General features: G+C 29.6%; 1 pseudogene; it reads right to left on the reverse strand.

Moving 5' to 3' along the window:
- Positions 1–785: 785 nt before the first annotated feature.
- Positions 786–23,293, reverse strand: LOC101495198 (uncharacterized; annotated as a pseudogene).
- Between the last annotated feature and the right edge of the window lie 2,212 nt (positions 23,294–25,505).

Below are 25,505 nucleotides of genomic sequence, written 5' to 3' on the forward strand. Positions count from 1 at the left end.
ATTATATTATTCTCTTGTTATATGTGGATGACATGTTGATTGTTGACCATGACACCAAGAAAATTCAATCTCTAAAGAAATATTTGAGCAAGTCTTTCGTAATGAAAGATTTGGGTCCTACAAAGTAAATCTTAGGCATGAGAATTACTTGTGATCAAAAGAATGGTAAATTGTGGTTGTGTCAACATAATTATATTGAGAATGTGTTAGAGAGGTTTAACCTGAGCAATTGCAAACTTGCTAGTACTTAACTTGCAAGTCATTTCAAATTGAGTTTTGAACAATGTTCTACCAGTGAAGAAGACAAAGAAGATATGAAGAAGGTTCATTATGCATTCACAATTGGTAGTTTGATGTACGTCATGATATGCATAAGACCAGATATTGCTCATGTGGTCAGAGTTGTTAGTCAATTTCTCTCTAATCCTAGTAAAGATCATTGGAAAGTAGTGAAGTGGATTCTTAGATATCTAAAAGACACTTCCAAAGTGTGTTTATGTTTTGGAGGTGGTCAACTTGTGTAAGATGGTTACATAGATACTGATATGGTAGGTGATCTTGATTCTAGAAAATTTACTTCTTATTATATGATGACTTTAGCAGGGAGTTGTGTCTTGGCAATCAATGTTATAAAATGTGTTGTTTTATTCACTAACGAAGTTGAGTATAATACAAAAAAAAAAAAAAATGAGCGCAAGTTTTTAGAGGCGTCCCTTTCACATGAAGAAAACTTTTCTTTCCAAGTATGTTAAGTCATTTTTCACTCAAGTAACAAGGCACATATGTCACAAATCAAAAGAGATATTTTCAATTGCATTCACCTCCTCATTGCATAGCTTCACAGACATCCTATAAAGTGAAGTATAATTTTTCTCCTTTGCTACCACTAGAGACCGTTCGGTGATTTTATATATACCACCACCATCAAAGTAAGTGTGGAAACTCTCAATATTCAAGAAATTCACTGAAATCAAATTGATACGAATATCGAGACATATCTAGCATTTATAAATTGAAGCTTACATCCAATACAAGTTTCAACTCAAACATCTCTCATAACAATAATTTTTCATACTCCTTTATCTCTCATTTTTACCGTGTCAAAATCATCAATACTGTAAGTTGAGAAAAAAAATTACGCCTAGGAGTAACATAACATGAGGCCCCCAAATCCATAATCTAAGTTGAATCCTTACATGCAAGGTTTATGGAATTATCATCACAAGCAATATAGACATCACTAATAGATGCAACTACAACTGTATTTTTATCATTTTTCTTCTTTGTCTTCGTCTCTTTCTCTTGATTGATCTCTCTCAAAGAACCTATAATTTTTTTTATGTGAACTGTTTTCACACAATTATAGCATATCACTTTCTAGTTATTGACTTGCTTTTTGGCTACCTACGAATTTAGTAATTGTCGCACCTATGGAAGTGTCTAAATTGACTATCCCTCGTGACCCTGCAACTAGCGCTTCTGACTTTGAGGAAAAACCAATTAAACCACGCTCTATTCTCTAAGCTTCTTCATTCAACATGCTTTCTTTACATGTTGACGTAACAACCCACCTAATAAAAATACTTTTTTGAAGTTAGAATTTAATTATTGAAACTATTAAAAATAAAATAAGTGGTTTAAAACTTGATTATTTAAGAAATGATCAGTAAGGTAATATTTGGATAAACCCAAAGGGCAAGAAGGGAATTCTCTCAGTATTTCCCCCTATGTACCATTCTCGGACAAAAGAAAAAACGTTTCTCATTTTTCCAACAAATCTTCCTCTTCCCGTGCTTGAATCCCCCGTTGTTATTGTTCACTTCCATCTCCAAACCTTCCATTCTCCTTTCTTCTCCAAATCCTCCGAAACCAAAAACTTCCTAAGGTTCCCTAAACTCGTTTCACAACTTTGCATGTCTGATTCTGCCCTTGCATCCTTAGAGATAAGACTCGATCAACAATACAGGGGGACGACCCACTGAAGAACTTAGGTCAATGCAAGAGTATGACTCAAGAGGGAAGCTCGAAGTTGTTCTAATCAAACTCTAACATTCTCCCCAAAACACCAACAGTGAGTTCTTTACATTAAGTGTTTTTTCTTTTTTATCCTAAGAGGTTGGGGGATAAAATTATTTTCTAGTTTTCTTAATAAATTATGAACTAGTTTGGGAAAAAGAAAATGAAAGAAATTAATGGGAATGAGTGAGAAAAAGGAATGATTAAGCATGTAGGGAATTTTCACAAATTGCATTTAAATGATGTCTGATGACATGCATGTTGTAAACTCTGATTGTATGTTCTTTTAAAATCAATGTGATTTATGTGTTAAGACAATTTAATTAGAGCTCAAACCTTGTTTCAAAGTCAATATGCTTGTCGAGCACAAATTATGCTCGTTACTGCTATTGTCTCTGATACGTTTGCAAATCTGGGATTTTTGTCTGTAGTAAAATGTCTTCAACATGTTGTCCTCTGGTCTAGTTTTTGGCTCTGATTCCAGCTCTGAATTAGTGACTTGTAATTTATTTTATGAGTTAAATTGTATTTCCTTAAGCTATTGGGAATATAATATATGCATGACATAACATCTCACAATGCATCTCATTCATATGAATTCATGGCATTCACGGCTCAAGTCATGGTGAAACAATAGGTAAAGGAAGAACAATCAAGATGCTGGTTGGGGCTGTGGCCCAGTCAACTTTACCATTAAGGTTCAATTATTTTGGTGACCCACATTAAAACAATTGGACCACTTTTCCATACTCTAAGGAAAAGTTTTAGTCATGTATTTCAATGTTTCTAAATCAGAACTAGGTGTCATTTAACACAATTTTATGAAAGTGCTTTATTGCATAAAGAACATATCATTTCATGTTTTCTAAGCCTCCTTGAGAGGGATATTTTTACTCCTCTTCCCCTTATTTTTTTGAATTCGCTGGGATTTATTTCTCACTCGATTCATTTTAAAATTTAGCAGTTGGGAGTAGTTTTGGAGCAACTTGATGTAGGAGGAGTAATTTAGTTTTTAATTATTAGTCATAATGTAGTAAGGCTTGATGTATTCAAAGTTTATGTAAAAGTTAAATTCAAAAACTTGGTAATCCATTGTATCTAATGAATCAGTTTCAAACAATTGTGAACTATAATTCTATATGTAGTTCAATTGCCTAAATTTGATTCTTGTTATTTACCTTTTCTTACTTGCCTCTACATTATTGAGATGTATTGATTATATTCATATGCTCTACCATTTAATCCTCATCTTTATATTTTATATTGATCAACTTCTAAATTAAGAATACTTTATTTTGCACATTCTTCCGCTCATACAACTCTTTTAATTTATCTCACTTTTTCTTAGCACATGTTTCAGTTTTAACACGCGAATATACAATTAGATCCAACCATTGTCTGATCAAGGCCACAACCTTTCTATTCATCTTCTTTCAATCATCATCAAATTTATCTTTGGTTTTAGTAGTGTCACCCTCAATAGGATTACACAAATCTTTATTGTATATAGAGCTGTCAATTTGACAAGCCCCCTAATTATTGACCCCAGCCCACATTTTGAAAGGGCCAAAAAAATTAATAATTTAAAAGGCCCCAAAAACAAGGCCCTCTAAATTAAAAGCCCCCTAAAAATTTGTGGGCTTAGGAGGCCCCTAGGCCCACTTTTTTTAAAAAAGAATCAATTTTCTTTTTTGAGAAATAAAGTTTTTCAATTTTTTCACCGATAATATATTTTTTTTAATTTTTTTCTATAAAATTTTCCGATTTTTTTCGATAAAAATTTCTGATTTGCTTTCGATAAAAATTTCTGACTTTTTTCGATAAAACATTTTTGATTTTTTTTCGATCAAAAATGTCCGATTTTTTTTCGATAAAAAATTTCCCATTTTTTTTCGATAAAAAGTTTCTGATTTTTTTTTTCGATAAAAATTTTCATTTTTTTTTTAATAATTTTTTTTTTCAAGAAAAAAATCTTAAAATTAACAAAATATGGGGGCCTATGGGCCCTTAGTGGGAAAAAGAAAATGAAAGAAATTAATGGGAATGAGTGAGAAAAAGGAATGATTAAGCATGTAGGGAATTTTCACAAATTGCATTTAAATGATGTCTGATGACATGCATGTTGTAAACTCTGATTGTATGTTCTTTTAAAATCAATGTGATTTATGTGTTAAGACAATTTAATTAGAGCTCAAACCTTGTTTCAAAGTCAATATGCTTGTCGAGCACAAATTATGCTCGTTACTGCTATTGTCTCTGATACGTTTGCAAATCTGGGATTTTTGTCTGTAGTAAAATGTCTTCAACATGTTGTCCTCTGGTCTAGTTTTTGGCTCTGATTCCAGCTCTGAATTAGTGACTTGTAATTTATTTTATGAGTTAAATTGTATTTCCTTAAGCTATTGGGAATATAATATATGCATGACATAACATCTCACAATGCATCTCATTCATATGAATTCATGGCATTCACGGCTCAAGTCATGGTGAAACAATAGGTAAAGGAAGAACAATCAAGATGCTGGTTGGGGCTGTGGCCCAGTCAACTTTACCATTAAGGTTCAATTATTTTGGTGACCCACATTAAAACAATTGGACCACTTTTCCATACTCTAAGGAAAAGTTTTAGTCATGTATTTCAATGTTTCTAAATCAGAACTAGGTGTCATTTAACACAATTTTATGAAAGTGCTTTATTGCATAAAGAACATATCATTTCATGTTTTCTAAGCCTCCTTGAGAGGGATATTTTTACTCCTCTTCCCCTTATTTTTTTGAATTCGCTGGGATTTATTTCTCACTCGATTCATTTTAAAATTTAGCAGTTGGGAGTAGTTTTGGAGCAACTTGATGTAGGAGGAGTAATTTAGTTTTTAATTATTAGTCATAATGTAGTAAGGCTTGATGTATTCAAAGTTTATGTAAAAGTTAAATTCAAAAACTTGGTAATCCATTGTATCTAATGAATCAGTTTCAAACAATTGTGAACTATAATTCTATATGTAGTTCAATTGCCTAAATTTGATTCTTGTTATTTACCTTTTCTTACTTGCCTCTACATTATTGAGATGTATTGATTATATTCATATGCTCTACCATTTAATCCTCATCTTTATATTTTATATTGATCAACTTCTAAATTAAGAATACTTTATTTTGCACATTCTTCCGCTCATACAACTCTTTTAATTTATCTCACTTTTTCTTAGCACATGTTTCAGTTTTAACACGCGAATATACAATTAGATCCAACCATTGTCTGATCAAGGCCACAACCTTTCTATTCATCTTCTTTCAATCATCATCAAATTTATCTTTGGTTTTAGTAGTGTCACCCTCAATAGGATTACACAAATCTTTATTGTATATAGAGCTGTCAATTTGACAAGCCCCCTAATTATTGACCCCAGCCCACATTTTGAAAGGGCCAAAAAAATTAATAATTTAAAAGGCCCCAAAAACAAGGCCCTCTAAATTAAAAGCCCCCTAAAAATTTGTGGGCTTAGGAGGCCCCTAGGCCCACTTTTTTTAAAAAAGAATCAATTTTCTTTTTTGAGAAATAAAGTTTTTCAATTTTTTCACCGATAATATATTTTTTTTAATTTTTTTCTATAAAATTTTCCGATTTTTTTCGATAAAAATTTCTGATTTGCTTTCGATAAAAATTTCTGACTTTTTTCGATAAAACATTTTTGATTTTTTTTCGATCAAAAATGTCCGATTTTTTTTCGATAAAAAATTTCCCATTTTTTTTCGATAAAAAGTTTCTGATTTTTTTTTTCGATAAAAATTTTCATTTTTTTTTTAATAATTTTTTTTTTTCAAGAAAAAAATCTTAAAATTAACAAAATATGGGGGCCTATGGGCCCTTAGAGCCCATTCCCTTAGGCCCAATTAAATAATGGGTCGAAATTAAGGGGCCCTTAAAAGATTATTTTAATAGGGGCCTAATAATAAAACAAAAAAAGTAAGGGTGCCTTGTAGTTGGGGGCTTTTTGACGGCTCTAATTGTATAACATGTCTTCCATGAGAGTCTTCCAAAGTGTAATTAATAGAGTTGAACTTAATCATATTTGCCATTTATTTATTTTTTTCATTTAAATGCACAAATCAAATATAGTCTCTAGATATCATTTTATTGAAAAAAAAATTAATATAATTATCTGTGGATTGTTCTAACAATTTATTTTTGAATTTAGTTGGAGAGAAATAATGTTTTGTTCAACGAGAAGGTAGCAAATAGTTTCGAGGTGGTAGAGATCAAATTAAAAAGACGTCGTAGTGGTGGTTTGTTAATAGTAATTGGAGAAATAATTAAAAATATGATATTTTTGGACTGGTTTATTAATCCAGCACATTGTATCCAAAATGTGTAGAAATTGACTAGTAATGGATTCTGAAGACCCTTATACTCACATCTTGCTTTAAAAAAATGTATTTAACATGTTTAGGGGCTACTACATGAGCATTGTACAATTTCTTATTATTCATTTTACTTCATTTGAGACGTGGTTTTCTTACGTATTGGGTATCTTAATTTTTTTAAACATCTTGAAGGTCCTTCCGTTGGATGCAGAGTTTATTTTTTTTCTACGTAATTTTAATCTCCTATTATCAAAATTATTTATATTTTATTCTTCTTCTTAATTTAAATTTCAATATAGTGATATGACTATGATATAAGTGATGTGTGTATTATGATGTGAAAAATTATCGTGATATGGAATTTAAATTTAATTTTAAATTCCTTAATACTATTTTAATAATTTTTAAAATATAATTAATTAATTAATTATTTAATTTTTTCAAAATTTCTTTTCTTTTGTTCTTAAAATTTATGAAAAAGTATTGGTGAACGGTTGAATTTCTTTGTTTTATTTAACGTTAAAAAGATAAATAAAATAAAATAAAATCCATAAAAATGATGAAATGGGTTGCCACCTCAGAAATTTCTATTAAAAAAAATGATCAACTTGTTAATGTTTTAAAAGATAAAAGGCTTATATAAAAAAAAATGATAAAAAATATAAGTCTTATATCTATATATATATATATATATATATATATATATATATATATATATATATATATATATATATATATATATATATATATATATATATATATATATATATATATATATATATATATACTCTAAATTTTCATACATCTATTTAACACTTTATTTTACATTTATGTTTTCTTTTATCATATAGTTACCATATTACATTTTTTTTATCTCTCTTTCTCTCAAAGTATATATATATATATACACTTCTATAGATGTACGCTAAACATTTTTTCATTTTAGACCAACTAACATAAGTTTATTTCACTAGAACATTTTTATCCTACTACAACGGTTTTTTTTAATCTCTTTTTATTGGATATATATAACATCGAAGGGAGTGTATATATATATTAGTTATCTACAATTATTTATTTAAACTGTACAAGATGGAAGATTTTTCCATTCTAAACACTACCATTATACTGAATCATAGTTGGAGCTAGGAATCTGGAAGATTTTTGCCAGGTTTCTGTTTCAATATACTCAAATTATCGACTAAAGTGTTAACAAACTAAATGTGTTATGATTACACGATACTTTGATACCACATCAATTTTAATCCAAAACTTTAAAATAATAAGTACATGAGTCCATACTCATATATATTCAACATTTAATTCTTACAAAATCATTCTATGAAAAGAAACACACATTAACACATGCCGTGGAAATGGTTTGTGTATGATAATTAATTGCAAGACATCACCTTATCTCTTTTATGAATGGTTTATAAATCCTTCGAAGTATAACTTTAGATAGTCGTTTATATAGTTTGTCCCCACTTTTTTTCTCTATTATCCATGCTAAATCCTAAATGCAATGAATTTCACAATATAAAAAAGTAATACTCCCATTGAAAGACAGCCTATATGCTAGAGCCACCAATTTAATATGTTGGTTAAGTTATAAAATTACTCATTACACAGTTTTGGTAATCCTCGACAAACTCCATTTCATAACCTTTGGTCATATTATGATTCTTCAATGTCAACCATTTCTGCTGAACTTTTAAATGCAAATTTTGGCCATGCCAACCAGTTTAATGCTATTATTAAGTCTATATTGTATATAGGTAGGTGACCATATAACATAAAAGGATATTTGAAGCCCATAAGTTTCTTCTTTTAGGACCACACAATATTTTACTAAAGTAGAAAGGGGTTTGACAATAACTCATTGATGAGGGGAATTTTTCCTTTATACCCACACCTCATCATGTTGTCTCGAGTTTAGGAGGACAATCACATTCTTATTGATATTTTCTACTTTCTGTCTGTTCGATTTTTTGCCCTTTAAATATTTTATTTTGGTTTTAAAATTTTGGTTATTTTAAAAAAACTAAGATACAATTAACGACGTTTTTTCTTTTGTATCTTAAAAATCTAAAAATATATATTAAATGAATTTTATTTTTACTTAATAAATTAAAAGTAAAAAAATAAAAAAAAGTAGATTTATCCATATTTATTATTTTTAATATATGTGTTTAATATCAAACGAACTAAATTTCGGAGTCGGAGAGTGTAACTCATTATAATCATGAGTCAAAGTTTCGGTGGTAGATTCACTTATATATCACATGACATCATTACATAAATCCAAAGGAACACATTATTGAATTGTAAAATGTGCCGCAGGACAATGTTTTTGTCAACAAGAAATTCAAACTTTCTGTATTTTTTCATAAGCAACTTAATAGAACTAAAAGTATAAATTTTTATTCCAATCCGTTTGATGTTGGTTGAAATTCTTAATATTGAAAAAATCTCATATGTTTAATATGGTAAAGAGGAAAGAAGACCAAGACTATATATATAGCGACTATAATTACTTGTTACAAGATGAAAGATACATTAATAAAAAATTATTTAAATTTTGTATTTGATTTTTTACTATTCTCTTATATTATTTTGTTTTATAGTTTGTGAAATTTAGTGGAAGTATTTGTTTTGAAGGTTGTTGTTGAAATGCTCTCGTGAAGTGTAAGAGAAAAATTTATGTTGTAAAAGTTTTCACATGTTATTCTTATTCTTGAGTTGTTATTAGATGACCATCGTGGTTTTTCTTCAAATTTAGAGTTTTTAATGTCACAAACTTTTACATTGCAGAAAATTGCAGGCAAATGTGAATGCAACTTATGTAGCCAAAATTGTGTCTGCGATCTCAATGTACATACATCAAAATTCGTAATATTATGGTCACAATTATAATTACAACCGCAATTTAAAATAATGAATTCAACATTTAATACACTCTAGTGGACGACCATCTATTTCCCAACATCTTAAGTCAACTGACAAGTGAGATGCTAAACCAAGTAAAGCAACCGAAAAATCTCAACAAATATTACTTTTTTCTAGAGAAAGAAACTGATAGGTATAATTCCTTGAAACAAAAGGACAAGGAGACCTCCTAAGTCATAACAATGTTAAGAACAAGAGATTGAATACTTATGTCTACTATTTCATTCAATACGTTTACCATATACGACTGCTACGTACAATGGATCTAAGGGCAAATAACGACCACCAAATGTTTGACGACTCTCCTAGAATTCAAATATAATATCAAGGGTGCATGGTGTATCTTTGTAGAGGGATGTAATTCTTGCAGATAACAACACGAACAAAGTGATTAATAATTTTTTATAGTCAATAAATTATTTTTATTAATCGAGATCAACAAACAATCAAATTTAGGGTTAATCGGGTTTCCCTTAATCGAAGTAAGGTTAGGCGAAGGAAAAACAACGGAATATAAGTCAATCTAACATTTTTCAAGTCTATTAAGACTAATGAAAGTCATGGAGGTGTAAAACTTGGGCAAAACTTAATGGAACGTGACACTTGTACTCGTGTTCCACATTTTTAGCATCATTAACCAAGCTTAACGACTACTAAGGAGACACTATTTGAGGAAAATGCATGTGTCGATTTTGGCAATGAAAAATGTCGTGAAAATATCGTCATGTATCCAGCAAGATGAGTAACCACATATTACCCCATGTAAATAATCAAACAAGGCTACATCTATTTCTCAACATCTTAAGTCAACTGACAAGCGAGCTGCTGAAACAAGTAAAGCAACCGAAAAATCTCAACAAGTATTACTTTTTTCTAGAGAAAGAAACTGATAGGTATAACTCCTTGAAACAAAAGGACAAGGAGACCTCCGAAGTCCTAACAATGTTAAGAACAAGAGATTGAATACTTATCTCTACTATTTCATTCAATACGTTTAGCATATATGAATGCTACGTACAATGGATCTAAGGGCAAATAAGGACCACCAAATGTTTAACGACTCTCCTAGAATTCAAAGATAAAATCAAGGGTGCATGGTGTATCTTTATAGAAGGATGCAATTCTTGCAGATAACAACACAAACAAAGTGATTAAAAATTTTTATAGTCAATAAATCGCTTGTTAATTAATCGAGATCGACAAACAATCAAATTTAGGGTTAACCGGGTTTCCCTTAATCGAAGTAAGTTTAGGCGAAGGAAAAACAATGGAATATAAGTCAATCTAACATTTTTCAAGTCTATTAAGACTAACGAAAATCGTGAAGGTATAAAACTTGGGCAAAACTTAATGGAACTTGGCTCAAAGGGGCTAGCAAAGGGTAACATTTTCATCGGGTAGTTAGAAAGGCTCAAACGACCAATAAAATTGCCTCAATGTATGCATAAATTACATGTGATGCAATTCAGAATTAGTGCAAGTTCTAGAGGGATAACACATGTCTGGATAATCACACAACAAAAAATTTAAGTGTTTAGGCTCAAAAGCTCACAGCTAGGATAATAAGAGAGAGTATGAACAATCAAAATAAAGCCAACATGCTTCTGAAAAGTTAAAATTGTATTTTTGAAAAATTGATGACATATTAGCCTTCTACAATCATTTAGTAATCAAGAATGCATGCATTAGGAAGGCTTGTCGGCTTGAGCAATAACATAATCTAAGAAATGAAATTTAACTTGCGAAATCACAAACAGAAATTTTAAGATTAAGTGCAAGTCAGTACGACTGTTTCATCATAGTACACATTTAGTGAAAGGAAAAAAAAAAAGAAAGAACATAAAGATAAGAAAGTCACAATACACTGACATTAAACAAAGAAAACGAGAAAACGGAAAGAAACAGGACAAACAATATAAAGAGAAAAAAAAAGGAAAGAAAACTTCTCTCAGTTTAATAGTTCAAGGATTCTCGTTTAGATCATCCGCTCCTGTTCCGCTATGGTCGCCAGTATACTAGAAAAAGCGCTTCAGGCGCGCTTGGACGCGCGTTCGGTTATTTGGAGCTGTACAATCGCTTCTTAACACATCTTTTTGATTCCTTGCTCATACCAAACATCAAAACTTAGAGAACTAGAAATTAGAGACTAAAATTGGAACTAAATGGAGTAAAATAAATCTAAAATGCAATAAATAAATACGATGCAAAGGATATAAAATTGGGTTGCCTCCCAATAAGCGCTCGTTTAGTGTCTTGAGCTTGACGTCTCAACTATTGTCAAGGTGGCATATATGACGGGAAGAACCACATCATCCTTCTTTTTCTTTTTGTTTGGTAGAAATTCCATGGACATTGATGAACAAGGCATAGATTGAATCTCGAACTTTATCAATCTCTTCTTTTTTCTTTTCCTCATTCGTCTTTTCCTTGTTCTTCTTTTCCTCGTTCGTCTTTTCCTCTTGTTTATCTTCTTCTAGCACAACAATCAAATTATCTTCAATCTTCAACTTCTCCTCCATCTTCTCAAATTTAACCACTTGCTCAAATAACTTCTCACATTGACTTTCAAATCTTTCAATTGAAACCATGTTATTCTTCATGAATTCAACCAAAACGTCTGTAATGTGAAAGTCTTTATCATCTGTTTCTTTGGATAGAATTTTTGGAGGTACAATTTGTTCCCAATAGATCTTTTTAATATAACGCTCGTCGTTTTCTGTAACTTTGAGAGAAAAAATCTTCATATTCTATTAGTTCATCAAGGTCATCTGAACAATGTCCATTCTTATGTGCTTCTCCGCAAAAGTCACACCTAAGAGGCTTCATCAGAGGGATCTGAGGGTGATATCTTAAAAATGTATAACACAAGATTTGCTCTTCAATCATGCGACATATACCAGATATAAGACAAGTATCACACTCTTCATATAATTGTAGTAGAATATCATCATTATAATCTTCCATGCTTTACAGCGAATAGTTATCTCAAACAAAGAAGAGACAAACCACTAGACATGACATTAGCAAGTTCAACAAATAAAAAAAATAACATAAAATAAAATAAAATCAAAAATTTTATTGCAGAGCAAAAAATTTCAATTAAGTAAATAAATTAAATATAATAGTGATATGACAATCCCCGACAACGGCGCCAAAAACTTGATAGCGTTTCAACAAGTGTACTGAATCGTTGCAAGTAATAATTAAAACGGTAGTACCGAGTGTCGAACTCAAGGATTGCGTTTTACTATTGAATTATATTTAGTTACTAAAATTGAACAAAAAGTTCCCAAGTTGATTGAAATAATAATTAAAATTGACAACAGTAGTAAAATTGATGTTTTATAAATTGAGAAAAATGTCAGGGATGAGTTTCACTTCGAATCCAACCTTGGTGTCTAATTTGATCCTAGTTATTGAATTCCTTTATTGAATTATTACCGAATTCTCTTTATTATTCTTGCCCTAATGTCTTAGTGACAGAACCTTTAATTCCAAAGTAACCCCTAATTCCTTAGTAGATTTAAGATTAGAATTAAGCATTAACGTATAGAAATTCTCTTGTAAATTATTGTTTTGCAACTAATTTAATTGGTTTCATGACCTGCACCTATGTCTAGACTACAAATTCATGACTTTCTCATCTCAAGCATTCGTAAAGTCCACTTCTGTTTCAAAATACAAATCGTAGAACATTTTAATGTTGATCAAGCAATAAAAAGCATTAAGCACAGAGATGAGAAAAATAATTCAATAAACTCATTCATATAACTATAAATCAAATCATAAAAATAAGGGTTTCATCTTGTTACACTCATCCCTAACAAATAAGGTTTAGTTACTCATGACAGAAATAAAAGAGATAAAGAGTACGCAGCACAACCAAATGGAATCCAATCTAATGGTATTAATATAATAATATAGGTGATCTTTCAGATAAAAATATACTTCATTACCACTGCCTCAAATTGAATACCTGGAAGAAATACTTCAGATAAAGATATTGGACGTAGCCAGCCAGATCGATGGTGAACCAATATAAAAATCCTTTTGTGATTCTTCTTCTTCATTATATTATTCCAAATATTTTTCAATTGAATGAATTGTTCCAACCATATTCATTCGAATCATTTTTTTTTTATTCTGAACATTCAGTTTTGAATCGGTGTATTGTTTTGGTTGTGGATTGTTGCTTGTGAACCATTCCCATTAATCAGTGTTTCAATTCTTACTATTTTTGTAGATTCGAAAATTATTACCGTTGCTAGTGGTGAAGTATTTTTGCAAATAATTCTGCCAAAAAATTACTTAGCCAATTATTTTCATTCAATGCAATTAGTAGGTAACCGATTGATAATTTTGTCTAGTATTTTCCAGTATCAAGATTAGAGGCAACATTTGCCTGTATCAGAGTCTGATATAGAATCCTCCAGATTCCATCTTCATAACATACACAACTTCCAGAATTGTTGCTCTTCATCAAAGACATTGACTTTTTTCGAGGCATTGACTTTTTGTAGCTTCGTTGACTTTTATATGATATGTTGACTTTTTTTATGAATTAACTTTTGTCAAAGTCAAAGTCAATGTGTAAGTACCAGAAGCAGAGCCATATGTATCGGACTCATATTGGAGTGTGTCAATATCAAAAGCAAAGTGATATGTTAATGTGGGAATATTAGAGGCACAATCAATAATCTGTTAATGTTGAAATAGTTTTCAAAAATAGAGCCAATCATCAGATTCAACATGAATAACCATTTTAAAGAGAAACATGTCGCCTTTAATGTGAGCATTATATTGCCAACGAAGGATGGGTATTCAGAGCTTGTGTAGTTCAGAGTCTTGTCTGTTTCCTTTGATTTCCGTGTTTTATTTGTTTCCTCTAATTTGTTTTGTTTTGTGTGTTTCCTTTTATTCTTGTTGTTTCCTCTGATTAGTGTGTTTCCTTTGATTATGTTGTATCCTCTGATTATGTTGTATCCTCTGATTCTATTGTATCCTATAATTTTGTTGTATCCTCTGATTCTATTGTATCCTATGATTTTGTTGTATCTTCGAATTATATTGTATCCTCTTATTCTAATTGTTTCCTCTAATTATGTTGGTTTCCTCTAATTTTACTTGTTTCCTATGATTTCCTCTAATTTTACTTCTTTCATATGATTTTACTTGTTTCCTCTGAGTTTTTTTAGTTTCCTCTGATTTTACTTGTTTCCTCTGAGTTGTTCTTAGGTCTAGAATGTACATATTTGTCATATTTTCCTGCACACTTAATATAGAACATTAGTACATCAAATTTTTCTCATAAACTTCCTTTTGTTATCAACAAACCTCAAAAGGAATTGTCCTCCAAAATCATCATTGTTCTAATCATCATGATTCTAATAGAGATCTTTATATAGACTGGATTTCGTAGGTCATAAAGGTACACAAAATCTCTTTAAAAAAATGTATGTGATTTCGTCTGATTTAGCAAGAAAAAAGGAAGACAAACTTACGGGTTGCAATATTGTGATCAATTAAAAATGAAAGACTAATGTTACAATGTTGTAGTTGTTTTTCTTTGCTTTGTTCATATATGTAACGAACAACTTATCATGTTCAACCCACGGGCTCCTATACTAGTTAAAAAAGAAATAGACTTTTTCCCCCAACATCTTAATTTAATTATGTGCATACACTGTAAATGATAGGTTTCTATGATGTTTTAGAATGTTCGAACACCGCAAAGATGCCTTAATGTATATATAGACAAGATAGACTACCATTTTATAATAATAAGTGTCTTTTATATTTTTATTTATTAAAAAATTAAACCTCATTGCAGTCTTGATTTTCATTTCCTTTCTTCATATATAATTATTGTTATCTTAAATATGCACAGTCAAAAGTTAAAAATAAAGACATTAAATTCTAATAATCAAAACTTTGCAAGAATAATTATTTTTATAATAAAAAGTATTAAAAATTTAATATTTACCTTAAATAAGATAATACATAAGAACTAATTTAAAATCATCTAAATAATAATAAAAAAAACTACGCTAAATATAATAATAATAATAATAATAATAATAATAATAATAATAATAATAATAATAATAATTGTAATACTAACGAAGAATTTACTAAAAGTAGAAATATATACCATGTAAAATAAAATAAATGAAAGTATGTTATTCAACCTAATTTTCTCAAAAATCCATTCAAAATTTGACTATTATCTTAAATGGAAATAAAATGTCTTGACCAAATACCTTAATGAAAACAAAATAATAAAAATCTTACAAAAATTACTACATTCTTTTTCTTGATTGAAAATTCAAAATTAAAGTTTTTAAAATTAGAAATCTAATTTAAAAAAGTCTTAATAAATAAATCAATGATTAAATAATTACAGAAGTAACTACATTCTTTTTCTAGATTTCAAATCCAATAATTTTATTTTTTTAAATTCCCTATACATGTAATATATATATATATATATATATATAAAAAACTATATAACTTTTGTTCCATCGGAGAATAAAAAAGGAACCTTTAATTAGCTTGTGGAATCGAAGCACTACTAGAAATAGTCATTATGGGACAGAAATTTCGGACATAATAGATTCCGTCAAAAATCACGTTGAAGAGTTTTCGTTCCAAATTATTATTTTTTATTTCGTCCTTTCTAAATTTCTGTCTAAAATCCGTTCGAAGTAGGGTTGTTAGAGATAAAATACATAATATTTATTTTGTTTATTATATTATATTGTAGCGAATCTTTTTATTCTTTTCTGATTTCCAAATTGAGACGAAACCTATAACATATTCTATCATTTTATTCTTTGGTTATTTTCGTCTGAAATCGGTGAAAAATTTTGATACAAAATTGGCATGGAATTCTTATTAAATTTATTAGTTATTATTTGCGAGTTTCTTTCACAATCTATGAATAATATTTAAACGAGATATATAATTACTTAATATAATTTGTAACTTATTATTTTTATTTATGTTATAACATTTTAATCAAACATATATATTAAGTATATGAAATATCACTTTGAAATTGTTATTTACATTTATGAAATTTTTTAATTTTTATATTAAAAAGTTTTTTAAAATTAATGTTTTATACTTTTGATGTAATTTTCCAAAAACCAAAAAAAAAATTATTAATAGTGAAATGATAATATTTAGTCAAGCGAACGATTTAAAAAATAAAAATATTAAATTAGTCAAGTGAACGTTAAAATTTCTTTATGATACAAAAAATGTTAATGATTTTTTTAGGTATAAGTTTATGTTTTTTTCTTTCGAAAAGGTATCACGTGAAGCATAAGAAAAAAATTGCTTCAACAACAATTATAATTATAATAATAATAATATTTCATATTCCATTTTAAATAGTAGTAATAATTAAAAAATAATACAGAAAATAAATAAATAATAATAATTACAATAAATTATTAATTGAAATTTATATTATTATTTTAAAATATATTGAAATTAATACTGAATGATAAATAATTGACGGTCTAAATCTCTAAAGAAAATAAACAAAATAATCAAATATAATAAATTTTACAAGGTTTAATATATTTTAGTTAAAAAACTTGCATTTAAAACTTATTTGATATTAATTAGGAAAAAAAATTGTTATCATATGAAAATGGAATTCAATCCCATTTATATATTTTTCAAATATGTTGATTTAACACTGACTTGCCATTAATTTGTTTAAAATATATAACTTAAATTTTATAATTTACTTTATATTTTTTATTAATAATAATATACTAGTTTTTTTTATAAAATTAATTGGGGAAGATAATTTTTTTATTAATCAAGGTTAAATGCTTACTATTGGGTTAAGACTTCTTGTATAAACCTTATAATACATTTTGAGTATGTTGCAACTTTTGATTAGCGGAACATGAGCTTTGAATGAACGCATTGAATAATTTATTTAGAGTTAATAATTGTTTGATGTAAACTCTTCAGAGGCATGCTTCAAATTCATTCTTGATACCTAATTTTAGAGTCAGTCTTTAGACCTAAACATTATAGGCAGTCTTCGTAACCTTCAAAAGCACATTACTTTTGGAGGCATATGTTTAGAGGAAGACACATATGATTTTGTGTTCCTCTAATCTCATCATCTGGTGACTTTCTCTAGTACCTTTCTCTGGTACATTCCTCTGATTTTCTTATTCTAATTACTGCACACTTAACGTAGCCATTAGTCCAGACAAATTATTCTCATAAAATATCTTTATTAACATGAAAATCACAAGAGGAAAATCGACTTGGTTCCAATAGTATGAATAGTTATTTCATTATGTTGATGTTGGTTGAAATTATACATATGTTAGAAGTTGGAAGATGCATTTATCATAAATACTTTAAATGTTGTATTGTGGTTGTATTGTGTGATAGAAATGTAAGAGAAATATCTATGTCGTGAAAAATTTCACATGTTATTCTCGAGATGTTATTAGACGATCATTGTGATTTTTCTTCAATTTTACACTTTTCCACGTCACATTCTTTGTATGATGATTGTATATGCATTCTTTAATTTATCTCTCATAGTTGTTTCTTCCAATACAAGAATAATATCTATATGGGGCCAAAATAAAATAAAAATTTGAGGTTGAAAAAAACCCTCGCATATTACTTACTAAACAAACTCTCTCAAATATTAAATTTCAAATTGGTTATTATTGATAGTTGAAACAACTCTCACAAATTGAATACAATACTTTTGGCTAATTTTTTTTTTTTTGTGTAGCAAAAAATGGTTACAAATATGTTGTAGGTAATATTTATTTGAATTTGTGGCGACTTATACCCTCACAACAAGTTTGACTGATTTGAAATATCATCATATATTTGTGGTGGCATTTACCGTCACAAAGTTTTTCCTATTGCAACTTACTGATGGCAAAGGTCGCCACATAATGAGATAGTCTTTTCTGACGGTAAAGACCGCTACAAACTCCAAATAGAGTCATTGACATTTGTGGTCACTTAGGCATTCACAAATTTGTCCCCGGAAGATGATATTGATGTGGGATCAATGTGGATAAGCCGCATATTCAATTACAGTGTCACCCAAAAATATTTAACGAAAAAGTTTATACAATATCTATATTGATTGACATTTTACAATATCAAAGATATATTTGCCAATTGAAAAAATTCTAGGACTTATTTTACCAACGTGTACAATTTTATTAACTAATTTGTATATCCACTCGATTTTTTTGAATCAATCTATTCCTATCAAAAGAGACTATGTGGTGGCGACACAAAAAGATGAAGACTTCCTTCCAAAGAGTTTAGTCTTTTTTTAATATGGTTTGAACGGTTTAGATAGGATAGGGAATATATTTGTATTTGAAAAGAATTTTTTTATTGAAATAACAATGATGTGGAAATTTATAAAAAAATGGAAATTATTTATATCACATGTCACATTGATGTTAACATTAATGATAAGTAAACAGAACTAAATAATTAAAAAAAAAATGGTTTAGGGACTTGATTACAACATTTTTTAGTTTAGGTACCTATTTAAAAAAATTGAATTAGTTTAGGGGGCCGTTCAGATTGTGAAGAATCGAAATAGGAGTTTAACCTTATTTTTTGTTAGGGCTTTCAGCATTATTATGTAGGTAAGTTTGAGCTTTCATGTAATTTGTTATAAACGGTATCCCATATTTGTCAATTGTTCAGGGTTAGCCAAGGCGGCTGCTGCCCTATTAAAAAAAATCAGATATTAAATAAGACAATTGAGACAATAGTAATAAAATGTGGATAGAAATATTGATAGATTGCATGTGTGTTTATGTTGAATAATGATATGTATGTTATTAGTTGATCCACATTGGAGCTAAATAATAGTAAATGTGTGATGATAATGTGTTCAGTTGCAGAAATATTATTAAATGTTCATGAGTAAAGAATATGGATTATAAAATAAGTGATAAGTTGTGTTATATGATGATCGACAATTACGTGAGGAATTATGTGTGATTATGAATTATAAATGAAGGTGAATATTTATTGTCTTGCAACTTTTACTATGTGAAAAGGTAAAACTGTGATATATCTAACTTATGCCCATGATAATCTTTTTTATTTATTTATAAGGAGTGACTTAGGACAATATGAGGAGGAAAGTTATTGTGAGCAGTGGAGCTTGACCGAAAATGTTGGGGTGGCCGACATAAAAATATAATATATAAATTAAATATATAAATAATATTATATAACAAAAATTTAAGTTGTAATAAATACAAAGTGAAGTATCAAATAATTTAACTACATGACTTAAGAATACCTTCAAGTAATGTTCTACGCTTTTTAATTAACTTGAAATCATCAATAATAGACTCAAAACTGATACTTGCAGCAATTTCCCTTTCAATATAAACCACCCTGCTATCTGCCAAAAAGTCAGCTTCCATCTTATTTCTTAACCTTGATTTAATAATTTTCATTGTTGAAAAAGATCTTTCAGTTGTGGCAGTAGAAACCGGAAGAGTCATGACAAGACGAAGTAGTCTATCAATCAAGTGGAAATTTTGCGTCTTTTCAGTTGCAACCAAGAAATTATTCAAATTTAAATCTTGACGAGCATCAACCAAGAAATGTTGGAGTTGAAATTTCAAATTAATCTTCTCTTGCATGTTGAAATCCACAGGGTAATATTTTTCAACTAGAGTGCAAATTTTTTCAATGTTAAAAGCTTTATAATTATCCTTAGGAGTCAAAGCACAACTTAGAGTTAACAAATCCATTGATTGCTCACTAAATCTGTTATTCAACTTTTGTAATTGTTGATCAATGGCAGTAAAAAATATTTCAACTCTAAAATAATGCTCTATTGTAACCTGGCCTTGTTGAAGACAAGATCGTCCAAATCTTGTTGTTGAATGAACATCGTTGAGATCAGGAATTTCAATATCATGTTTTTCACAAAAAGTCTTCACTTTAGTAAATAATGCATCCCAACCATCTTCTCTCAATGCTTGAATAAGATACTTTGTTGTTCCAACCAAACACATGGCATTAACTATATCCTGAGATTGTTGTTGTAAGGCTTGGCAAAGTGTATCAGTTATCCCCATAATTGCTTTCATCAAATGCAAGATAAATATAAAATCAAACGCCTTTAAATAATTATAAGCATTATCAGCATCCCCACGTGTAGAATAACTTGCTCTTTCATTTGTAATTTTTTTTAAAACAATACAAGTTGCCTCATACATATTTATCAAGCTACAAATAGAAGAGAAATGTGACCCCCAACGAGTATCCCCAGCTCGTTTCAAAGTACCAATTTAATTTATACCTTTACCAGTTACAATCTCATCAATTTCTAGCAAATGTGCAATTTCTTCTAATTGAGCAGCTTGTATCTCATCATGATGCTTAGTAGAAGAACAAACAACATTGACAAAAAAAGTGAGCTTCTCAAAAAATTTATGAATTGGAACAACTTTTCTTGATGAACTAACCAAAGCAAGTTGCAATCGATGAGCAAAACAATGGACATAGTATGCATAAGGACAATCTTTCATAAACAGTGCTTGTAAATCATTCCATTCTCCTCTCATATTACTAGCACCATCATACCCTTGACCACGCATGTTAGAAACATCAATATTATGTCGAGAAAGTATATCACATACTTCTTCTTTCAGAGTTAAAGCTATAGTGTCTTTAACATGTGCCACAAAAAAAAAATTCGTTCTTGTATTAAACTAACTTTGTCAACAAATCTTAACACAAGATACATTTGTTCCCTTTTTGATTCATCACGAGCTTCATCTACAACGATGCAAAATTTGGAATCACCAATTTCTTCACATATATGTTTTCTCACCCTACTAGAAAGAATATGCAAAAGCTCCTTTTAAATTTGATGTGAAGTATATTTAGAATTATATGGAGCATTTTCCAACACAACTTTCGCAACTTCATCATTGTAAGTTTCCAAGAGTTTTATCAATTGAAGAAAATTGCCTTGATTTTTTGACCCACTAGTTTCATCATGTCCCCTAAAAGCACAAGCTTGAAGTGTTAACCAACGAACAATGTCAATTGATGTCTTGAGACGTATTCGATTCTTCAAAATTTGTTCCGAGCTTTGCACTTGAAAAGTATTCCTAATATGTCCATCTTGATTCAACAAGTCTAGACAAGCTTTCATTGCATTGTTGTGTGGTGAACAAGGATCCATCCCTATGTGTTTGAGAAAGACGCAAAATTTTCCATTTTTAATTTTCTTCCAATTTCTAAATCTTGTACCAATGAAGACATCCGATCTAGGACGTCCAGTTGGTCTTCTGCTAAATAGATAGCATGGTAAACAATATGCAGCATCTTTAGAAGGTGAATATTCTACCCATGAAGAAAATATGTTAAACCAAGCATATTGAAACCGTCTTGGATGAACCTCATTGCCAGATAAAGGATATTCTTCTAAATGTATTTGATAAGAACCAAATTTTAGATACGTTCTTCGTATTGCATCCAATTTATTTGGTGGATATTGCTAAATTTGAGGGCGCTTTCCGGTGTCATGTTCTAAACATTTCTCAAAGTCATCTTTGAAAACTCTAGGAACCTTGGAAAGATGATTTTCATTTTCTTCAATTCTTGGATTCTCAGAGATAGTTTCAAATGTAGAAGTTATAATTTCTTCATCTCTTTCACTCTCACAAATTTTCCTCTTGAAAAAAGAATCAATTCTTTTACTCTTCTTCATTCTCACAAACTTATCTAAATCAATCAATTTAAAAATGCAACAAAACTCAAACACTTTATATAGACATAAAATCAAACACCTTATGTGCGACTAAAAAACTCAAAAACTTTAAATTGACATAAAATCAAACACCTTATGTGTAACACAAAAACTCTAAAAAAGAAATATCAACACTAACATATAATTGAAACTCCAAATCAAAATTCCAAACTCCAAACTCCAAATCAAAGTTTCAAACTCAACACTAACAATGTAAGCTTTAAATTTCATGCTAACATAAATCAAACCTAACAAAAATCAGCACTAACTAACAAAAATCAGCAATAACAAAATAGAAATTCGAACCTTTTGAACAAAGCAGCAACGCGATCTGGAGAGTTGCGGCAAACTGAGAGGCGAGAGGCCGAGAGCGACGAACGGGCGGAACGACCACAGAGGCAGTCAGGCAGAGGCGGCTGCCGCAGGCCCGCAGCGAGTAGAGGAGCGATTCGTGATTTGGCAGAGGAGCAGAGGCGGTCGCGCGTTTGTCGTGATTGATTCGTGAATCTGATTATGGAAGAAGGAGAGAGGAAGGCTGTAACTTTTAAGCAAGAGGGAGAGAAGAGAACATAGAATGAGAGAGGCTGGATGGAAGAGAGAAGAAGAAAGAGAAAATTGAATTAGGTTTAGGTATTCTTGTAATTCTTTAGTTTTAATATGGGCATTTTAGTCATTTTACGTATGATTTTTTTTCTTGGGGTGGCCGCGGCCCCCCTATCCCTGAGAAGCTCTGCCCCTGATTGTGAGGGTCTTGTACAGAGTGTTGTATTAATAATTTTAGTGATTTTAGGATCTTTGATCCAATGTTGGAGAATTACAACTATTTTAGCCTGTTAATAGAGGTCACAGTTGAGCATGTAAGTGAAACCTTAAAGGTATCCTATAAGGAACTTCTAAGTGGCGTGGAGGGGCACCCTATGGCCAGGGAGATATCATGCAACCCTAGTTTAATTATGATATCCACTAATTATTTGAGTCTCAAGATGAGTTGGTTGATTATTTGTGGATATGGTCACATATGGGAAAGTCTATATACATGTGTAGTGTCATAGTACTACATCTCCTTACCAAGTACTTCAGTAGTGGTAGTTTGGTGCCACATGTCATTGAAGTGTCAAGTAGTGTGCATAACATTTCATTATATTGCACAGTCATCTTATTGTTACTATATATGCTTCTAATTGTTACTATTAATTGTGAGTAACTACGACTAATTGTGATTAATTGTATTATATGTTGATAAGTGACATTACTACGTGATGCCCCTACTATGTTAAATGATGAAATTATGTTAGCGTGTTTATTTTTCTTGCTTTATATGTTAGAAAGCTATTGATGTATTCAATTTTTTATTGTTTGTGTGTGGTGTTTGCGAAAATGCATACACTTCTTAGGTTGCTTAGAGTCTTGGAGTCTGCATCAAAAGTTTTCTAAAATGATGTATTTTGGAAATAAATATATGTTCTAATAGGTGAAATTTAGTTGGAACAATGTGTTTTATAATACGAAATATTAGGCATTGTGTCAATTTTTATATTTATAAGTATTTTTCTTTAAGAGGCGTGTTAATTAATGTGAACGACATGTGATATCCTTGCCCTTATGAGAAAATTATTTTAAACACTCTTATTGTATATTTGTTGTGTATACTCAAATAAAATTTGAATAAATATTGTTTTTATTAATTTTAGAGGTTAGGTTGTCACAAGAAAGAGAAGGCATGAAAATCTAAGAAAAACAAAGAGGAGGGGGCGTACAAAGGATAAGAGGGAAAACGGAATATACTTTCCAATATTACTTAAGTCCTATAACATTGGGTGAGGTTCCTTTTCTTTCTTTAAAAAGTTTCTTCAATAAATTTGGCATGCATGTTTGTTTTCAGAATTTTCTTTATAAATAAATTTCAGTTTCAAACTCTTTTGGGGAAGAAAATAGTTTCTTTTTTTAAAAAAAAATTGTTTTATTTGAGTGGAAGGAAGTATTTTGAAAGATGCCTGTTAAAAATATGATGTTTTTCTTAACGTTAGAAGAAAGAATATTATGATTTTTTGCTTTCAATGTTCAATTCATAAGTTCGATGTTCAATGGTACAACATGAGTGATTCCAAGAGAAGTTCGATGTTGAGTTAATATGATTCTGTGTAAATGGTTGTGACGATTATATGAGGTGTAGTTATATTTCGTGATTGTTAATATGAATTGAGTATCTAATCAGAAGGATTGTTGTGTTGTGATGCTAGAAGATGATGTTTGAAAGTGTGTTTTCTATTATGTTGAATGTTCTAGCCATGTGCAAGATTAACATATTTCACCAAGTGAATCACAATTCGTTGACCAAAATTAGTTTGCGACTTACAAGTCTACTTTTGCACATTGTTTTATTTGAAATGTAGTGTGTATATGAATATTGTTATAAGTATTAGGCTTAATTGCAGTTTTGGTCCCTCTATTTTAGCTGAATCGCGAAAGTAGTCCCCTCATTTTGTTTCTCCCCAGTTTTGGTCCCCCAAACAGAATTTTAGTCCAAAACTTGATGAAATTTCATTTTTTAAAGTCGTACTACACTATTTATGATCATAGATTTCATGTATAATTGTTACAAATGAAATCTTGAGGTATGGTGTGACTTAAATAAATACAAAAAAAAAATGAAATTTCATCAAGTTTTGGACCAAAATTCTATTTGGGGGACCAAAACTGGGGAGAAACAAAATGGGGGGCTACTTTCGCGATTCAGCTAAAATAGGGGGACCAAAACTGCAATTAAGCCTAAGTATTAAGTTCATGTTTAAATTAAAGTTGTTGTGTCATATATATATATAAAAGAAGATATACAATTGAAAATATTATATTTATGTATATGATAGTATGAAATTAATTATATTTTGCTTATCTTTATATTTGAAATGATTTAGATCTATTTTGATTTATTGTAAGTTGATAAATGTTTATGGAATTATAAAAAATATTAATGATTTTGATTTATTGTTTATTTTCTATGGTGATATATATTTATTTGGATTTATCATAGGATATTTAAATATGAAACTTGAATTTAATTAACATAATTGATTGATGCATGTATTAGTTATAAAATAACTAAGAAGAAATTGAGTCTTTAATCGAACTGAAATGTATTTGTTAAGGAGTAAATGACTTACATGTTTGGACCTAACTTATGATGTTTGATTATGAGAAACTTTTATGAACATGTTTTGGGTAGCTTGTAGTAATATATTGAATGCATTCAATGTATTATATCTTGAATATATTAAAAGAGAATTTAGAATTTAAAATTGAGTATCTTATTAAATATAGTAAAAGCAAGAATGAAATAAAAGTTTGTGTATGTGATATAATCTGATAT

Source organism: Cicer arietinum, chromosome 5 (assembly GCF_000331145.2).
Source record: "Cicer arietinum cultivar CDC Frontier isolate Library 1 chromosome 5, Cicar.CDCFrontier_v2.0, whole genome shotgun sequence".
Taxonomy (NCBI): domain Eukaryota; kingdom Viridiplantae; phylum Streptophyta; class Magnoliopsida; order Fabales; family Fabaceae; genus Cicer; species Cicer arietinum.